Here is a 6,920-nt window from a genome sequence, read left to right on the forward strand (position 1 = left end):
ATACACAAGTCAAGTTGCGAGACTATCAGCGTGCAAGTTCCATTTTTATTCATACGGCGCGTCGACAATCCAATTTTGAATTTGCGTATGTGAAAATTTTATTTGTAGTTCATACGTGATGCGATAGACCAAGTTTTATATTTCGCTGTTCGTCTTTCGGTAAGTATATTCACGGGTTTCAGGCACGTAGCGATGTACGCAGCATACGAAGATATGGTGATGCCATTTACTACGACATATGTATATTTTGTTAGCGAACGCTGGTCTTTGGAGATCCATGATAAAGAGAGGGCATAAGTTTTACGTTTACTGCTAATAACTGAAATTAGTACAACAAAGTTCTATTCGACTTTAGTTTTCTACTAATAAAGTTGTCTAAACTTAACCGAGTAATGATAGACACTTGAATGCTAAGGTCTTCAATTAAGCACAGCGTTGTCGCGAGGCGCGGTGGCAGGGACATCGCACATTACAAGTTGAGTTGCTGCACAAAGGGACCCCTCATTACATCAGTTGGAATTGGAACTTCAAAGATAACGCTATATGTACAATTACAGCCCTTTAATTGCTGGTAATAGCCTATTTAATTAAAACATATGTAGTAATTTTCCGATAGACATTTTGCACATATCACACCGACAGACTCATTCGTCTTTATTACAATTGTAATACATCATAAAAAATTAAGATGAAATGTTATGAGTGCGGTAACAGGAATACCGCTAAAACTCAGACATGAATAGTAAAGACAGACAAAGTCAGACTGTAACCTGAAATTTCATTTCTGGCTGGAAATTAAACGTCACCGGGGAATGAAATGTCACGCGGCCGCGGTGAAATGCCCGCCATCTGCGCTCAGTCTTACTGAGTTAGACACTGAGCTGTGATCGGCATGCGGGTAAAGGTGGGTTTACATTGCAGCTATCTCATATTTCTTTATTTGCAACTATTACAGTAGCAAGTCACAGAACCTCTCAATTTAATTATAAAATCGTTAGACACATTCATTTATAATACCATGGTTTGAACTTAATCCTCATGCACCTTTGGTTTCTAAAATTATCTTATTTTGTCCGTCTTCAAGCTGTTACGAGGGATTTAATGTCATGAAGCCAATCCGCCTCATTCGTTCTTAATTAGTTCTTGTTAACGTAAAACGATGGCAATTACACGGCTAAGTGTCACCTGTCGCATGTCGCATGTCGCTTGTCACTTGTCACGTGCTCGACGTCGCTATGTGTCGGCGGCTGTTCGTTGCAGTTAATTAGTTATCGAGAGTCGGATTAATTACGACCAGCTGCAGTGGACTTTGGTCATTAATTTGTACGAATAATTAAATGAAAAAGCTGTGATTGGATAAAAAATTATGAAAACCCGCATCTCATATTGGTGCAATATTTAAAGATAGACAATATATTATTGTTATTATATGTATAATACATTTTGTCATATCATTTAACACAATTAAAATTACTCATTATTTATTTTATTTCTTGTATTATTGCGTCGGAAATTGTAAAGTAACGTTAAGTTTTGTATTCCATTTGATAGATTTTATTTTCAAGGGTTATTAATCCGAATACAAGCTTTTCATAAAACAAAATGTTTCCATCATTTGAATAGGTTATTTTGCTTTAATCATATTACGATATCAAACAAATTTATAAGCTTTGAATTTGTTGATACTGAAATAACAGCTCATTTGAGTCGCTCTCGCGATCAAAGGCTCGCAGATTACAGCCTGTGTTGTATCATCCCCACAAAATTGATCAAATATTCTATTTGGACCAATCTGCTTTCAAGCAACAATATTTATATTCAATAAGCTTTCAAATGAAATCGAAAGCTAATTTTAAACTCGAAGTTTTTTTGTATGTATCGCTTTACAATTTACGCTTAACTTCAAATTTATAGATTTACACGAAATTGGAAAACTTAGTCTGAGAGCTAAGGGAAGGGTCAGTGTTACATTGTATTTAAATTTTGAATATTTTGTATAATATTTGATGCGAAAATAAAAGCTAAGTTATTTATTCTGATTTGATTAAAAACTACAAATAATTTAATTAAATTAGAAGCTTTACATTTAAAATATACGTATTTTATGAATGCAATATTTACTATAAAATGAAGGCAATAAGCATGAACTACTGACTGATTGCTACAGCTGTCTGGCATCGAGAATTCATTTTAAAGTTTGGAACAGACTCTGCGAGTACGAGTTTAAAACTTTATGAGCATAACTTTCCTCATTCGTTTTAATATCAATAAATTCATATTACTTTTTGATATCACTATTTTAAAGACAATTTTGGCAAAACTGAGTTCTGGGATAGATTAGTTAGTTATCTCTTTTAAAAAAATGTGTTCGTCTCAGCAATTTATTCAAATGTCGTAAATAACTGACGGAAAAATATATTCATATCTAGTGTTTTATCTACTGATGTTTCAATTTTAGCATGTATAATTATATTAAAGTGTATTTTTGTCTGTTGTCCTTATTATGTTAAGTTAACTAATAATCGAAGGCGTTATGAATCATGTGTCAAGGTGCTGACGTACAGTAATTAATGTGTGACACATGCATGTACAGACATTGTACTGTATTGAATCCTTACACAATGTAGCTCTGCTCGATTACCTGATATCAAGATCATTAGACTGTGTACAAGTATTTCTCAATTATTAAATACAACATGAATTTTGAATTGAATTGAAATTATGAAGTTTATTATAATTTCACTAAATTGATAAAATTAAGAAATTCAAACATGTTTATAATGTACAGTGGTACACGTGAAAGTAGTCTACCGTTGCCCATAGACATCCGCAATTGAAAATGCGTTGCTTATCCCAAATTGAGGGAATAGAAGACGCACACAAAGAGGATGTTTCCCCTAATCACGTGCCTCTTCCACCGTCTAATTCACTTCCCCTTGCAATCCTCGTGTATGCTTTGGTGTAATCAATTTTATGCTCAGTTTCTTATATGTTTAAGGCTTTAATCATCTAAAGTCAATTAATTATTTATATGTCGAACTTAGATGGAGTTTCAAATCCCAGCATATCTCGAGAGACGTATTAGGAAATCCGTACGAGGAAAGGATCTTCGAAAGAAGAACAGCAGCGGTGCTCGAATAAGATTTATTACATTCTCAATGAAATATTAAAAAGATATTTATCTTCGATTATGACGTTTTTGGTACACGTACAGTTGGGAAATCTGGTGCTGTGAATATAACGGGACCCAGTTTATAAATGAGCGATAAGTAAAAGAGGTCGATCAGTGTATTATCTCATTGTTTGTGCAACTCACTGCTACCTAATTGGTTATTTGTATATGAGAATTTGTCTTCTTGCAAGATACGTGTTAATTTTTTGTAAGTGCAACATCGCAGATTTTCTCAACTGTACCTAGATTGATTTCGTTTATCTATTTCTAGTTAATACGGATCTAAAATCAAGAATATGCCATAACCCTTAAACAGTGGGACTAATACAGTACAGTCAGCAAATCACAGTACAGTCAGCTCAACTTTCGATGTCAACGAGTGTTCGCTACACTACTCACAGTTAATTGGCTCGGTCGCATCGATTTATTGCTGTCGCATCCAGGAACGTGTTCGGTACAGAAACTGTTTCTTGCTAACCGTATAAATTACTAATTAATTGGATGAAGATATATTGAGATTTAAGATGGTATGGTTTTGAATGATTGAAGGCAAAGCTGAATTAATTTTGTGATACTTTAAGTCGTTGGAATTATTTCCACTCTAACCGTTTGCTGACTTGCAACTGAGTTCTGTGAGAATGAATCTATTCTTTGTTGATTACGTCGCTTGGCTGCAAATCCCTATTCAGAATAGTTATCGAGGAATGAAAGTGTTCAGCGATCGAGCATCAGTTACAGCTACATATTTCCTTCACCTATGTTTGTTTGATTTATTGCCGAGAAATAATATGAAAAACAGACCGGTCTTCGTTTGGAAAATTCGCAACAACATATAAAAGTGTATAAATATTAGATTGGTTCAATTTGGTTTATGTTTCTGAATGACCAGCATTATTTAAAGGAATATGATGAGTCAGCATTGGGGTCAGACCTCTGTCGAGTTGATTCAAATAATCCCTTTAGATAAGCAGCTTACATAAATCTAATGTTTTTATTGTGCACTATTTATAAGATATGACCGTTTATTATTGTATTTGCAACTTCCTTGAAATAAATGAGAAACATATTACCTATACAATTTCTCAAAAGTTAATATCATGTTATGTATTCACGTTACAATCTGTATATCCACATTTATCATTCGGGAAACACAATTTTACAGCGTAAATGTCAACACTAATAAAACGCAATTAAATAGTTGACATAATTAGTGTTTGCAAACTGAATCCAATTAATGAATGACGCAGCTTGATTAACGAAAACTTGCTGCAAATCATCGGACAGAACTTAATCAAACGGTTATTTAATTGTTTCCGCCATTCATATATTGACAAATTTACGCATATAAGAAAATTTATACATACATTTGGCTTTAGCAGTTAGTTATGTTTACGTAGGAAGCATCAAAGTGTCTAGTGTATATAAATATTGTCTTACTATATTCGGATCACATATCTCGGGGTGAAGGTTTTTTTTTATAATATAAGGTCTAAAGGTGTGTCCCACCACTGGCTGATAGAGGCCCAGATAAGTAACGTCACTGTCAGATAGAGTACCAAAATCCGATACAAACATTACATATTTAACACGTTGAATTGTTATCTGACAATTTACAAGAATTGTGGGACAGGTCCTAAATGTAATAAAGAAGCACGTGGATGTGCTGTACAAAGGACGTTTACTTTATAATTGAGGTAGAGAGAGGGCGCTGCCGTCGCTGCACGTGACGTCATCAGCACGCCAAGGCTTTGGTTTTGTATGCTTATCGGATTCATTTCCGAGAATACACTGTTTGAGAGAATTGAAAATTTAGAAAACTTAAAAACTCAAGTTTACTAAACATCTTTAGATCAGATTATTATTTTGTAACGTGATAATAAATACTTCAGTCAAGCAAGTGAGCATAAACGTTAGTATAAGTTAAACAATTGTATCGCAATTTAATCAAAAAGCCGGACGCAGTCGTGCGATGTCATATTCATAGCGTATCGGAAATAATTGTACTTCATCGTTTATGTAAATGACAGTTACTGGCGCGATAATGAATTACACAGCCGGTACTGGATATATGATTCTCATAATTAATTTAATTATTGTCGTAATTCACTTCGTCATATAGTTTACTACACTCGTATTATTTAAATACAAATGATCGCGGAATACCTAAGTTAAAAAATTTAAACATACTTTTCATTTGTCTGATAACGTTAGTGGCTCAGTGGTTTAAGCACTTGACTTGTAATCTATAGGTCTTAGGTTCGAATCACCCTGTACCAATGGGATTTTCGAATTTCGAATTCCATATGTACATAATTTACCCGTCGTTCTTAAGATGAAGGTGATGATGATTACATTTCTTTCCTTTGTGAGATGGAACTTGTTTAGTTCTAAACTGAGATACTGTCACTGTCCACCCAGAAGTCACTTCTCTAATAAATATATCATATCTTGTAGTATTATATAATCAGTGAAATTTGTTATCGCGGAATCTTTTTAACAACGAAATATGTAAATCAACAAGCGTTTCCTACATTTTATTCCTGTGTAATATAAAAGAATTTAATATTTAGGCAACGTACCGTGAAAGTAATATGGGAATACCACAATCCTTTTGCATGTCAGTCCTCTCCTGTCGCTTGAGACGTCACGGCCGCTCTGTGGCTCTGTCTCCTAAACTCCTTCCTTTTGAATTTCACTGCAACCATTTGATATTTTATGATGAACAAATGTTTAAGTGTATTTTCATTTGGACTGGATCTGTACTTGGATTGCACTTTAAGTTGTCACTTTAGCTTAAATATAAAATGCAATTGCTTGCTAAAACGAATAGTTTTACACAATAGCAATAAAACAGCGCTTCAGTGCAACATCTGCTATTGTTGGCAAAACAATGGCACATTTAGCTGCGGCGAGCGAATGGTCCGCGGCGGAGTGGCCGCACTTACTATAGCTAAATAACTGCCGGTTGGAAGTACTAAAATTCGCGACACAACTACATCAATGTGCTCTTTATTATATTTCATACGCTATATTACATTTTTTTTACTTCATTACTTCTATTAAGACCAAAACAAAAACATGGTTTTAATATAGGATGAAAATGAACCTTCAAGTATTTAATTTTTAAGAGAAAACTGCACATTCCCAGATAAAGTGTAAAAGATAAATAATCTAAAAAGTAGGATAAAAGACTTTACGATACCTTATATATGCATAGAAGAAGCATATAACGGTGGAAGCATCTCAAATGATTCTCTGCATTGTTTTGACGAGTTGAGTAATAGTTTTCCGTCTAAGAAGAGAAGGAGATGTATTCCTCGGCAGAGGGCGCTGCGAGCGCCGCAACGTTCCGCATTCAATGTGCAAGTTTTACAGCATTGTGCAGCTGTGTGTGCTTCTGTGAATAGTTGTAACTTCATAGTTGTGTCAATAGTTCTACCTCATAAATATGCCTATTGTATAAACTTTTTAAAATAACATCCACTCCTAGAAAATTCATGTTCAATTCTATTTTCTTTAATACAAATAAACGTGTTAATATTTTTTAACAAATGTGTTTAAAGTATTGAATCTGCTTGTCACACACGAGGCTGACCGGGGAGAGTTTGATTGATTCATTTAATTAAATTGTGCCTGCACAAGGGACGTGACTTTCAGAACGTATGCGAATATTTTTAATTATCAATTTTTTCATGGACCTATAATTCATTTGAAAATCCGATTAACGTTTCAATTTTTTCATCCTTTA

The sequence above is a fragment of the Papilio polytes genome, unplaced genomic scaffold (assembly GCF_000836215.1).
Source record: "Papilio polytes unplaced genomic scaffold, Ppol_1.0 DF822733.1, whole genome shotgun sequence".
NCBI classification, from domain to species: domain Eukaryota; kingdom Metazoa; phylum Arthropoda; class Insecta; order Lepidoptera; family Papilionidae; genus Papilio; species Papilio polytes.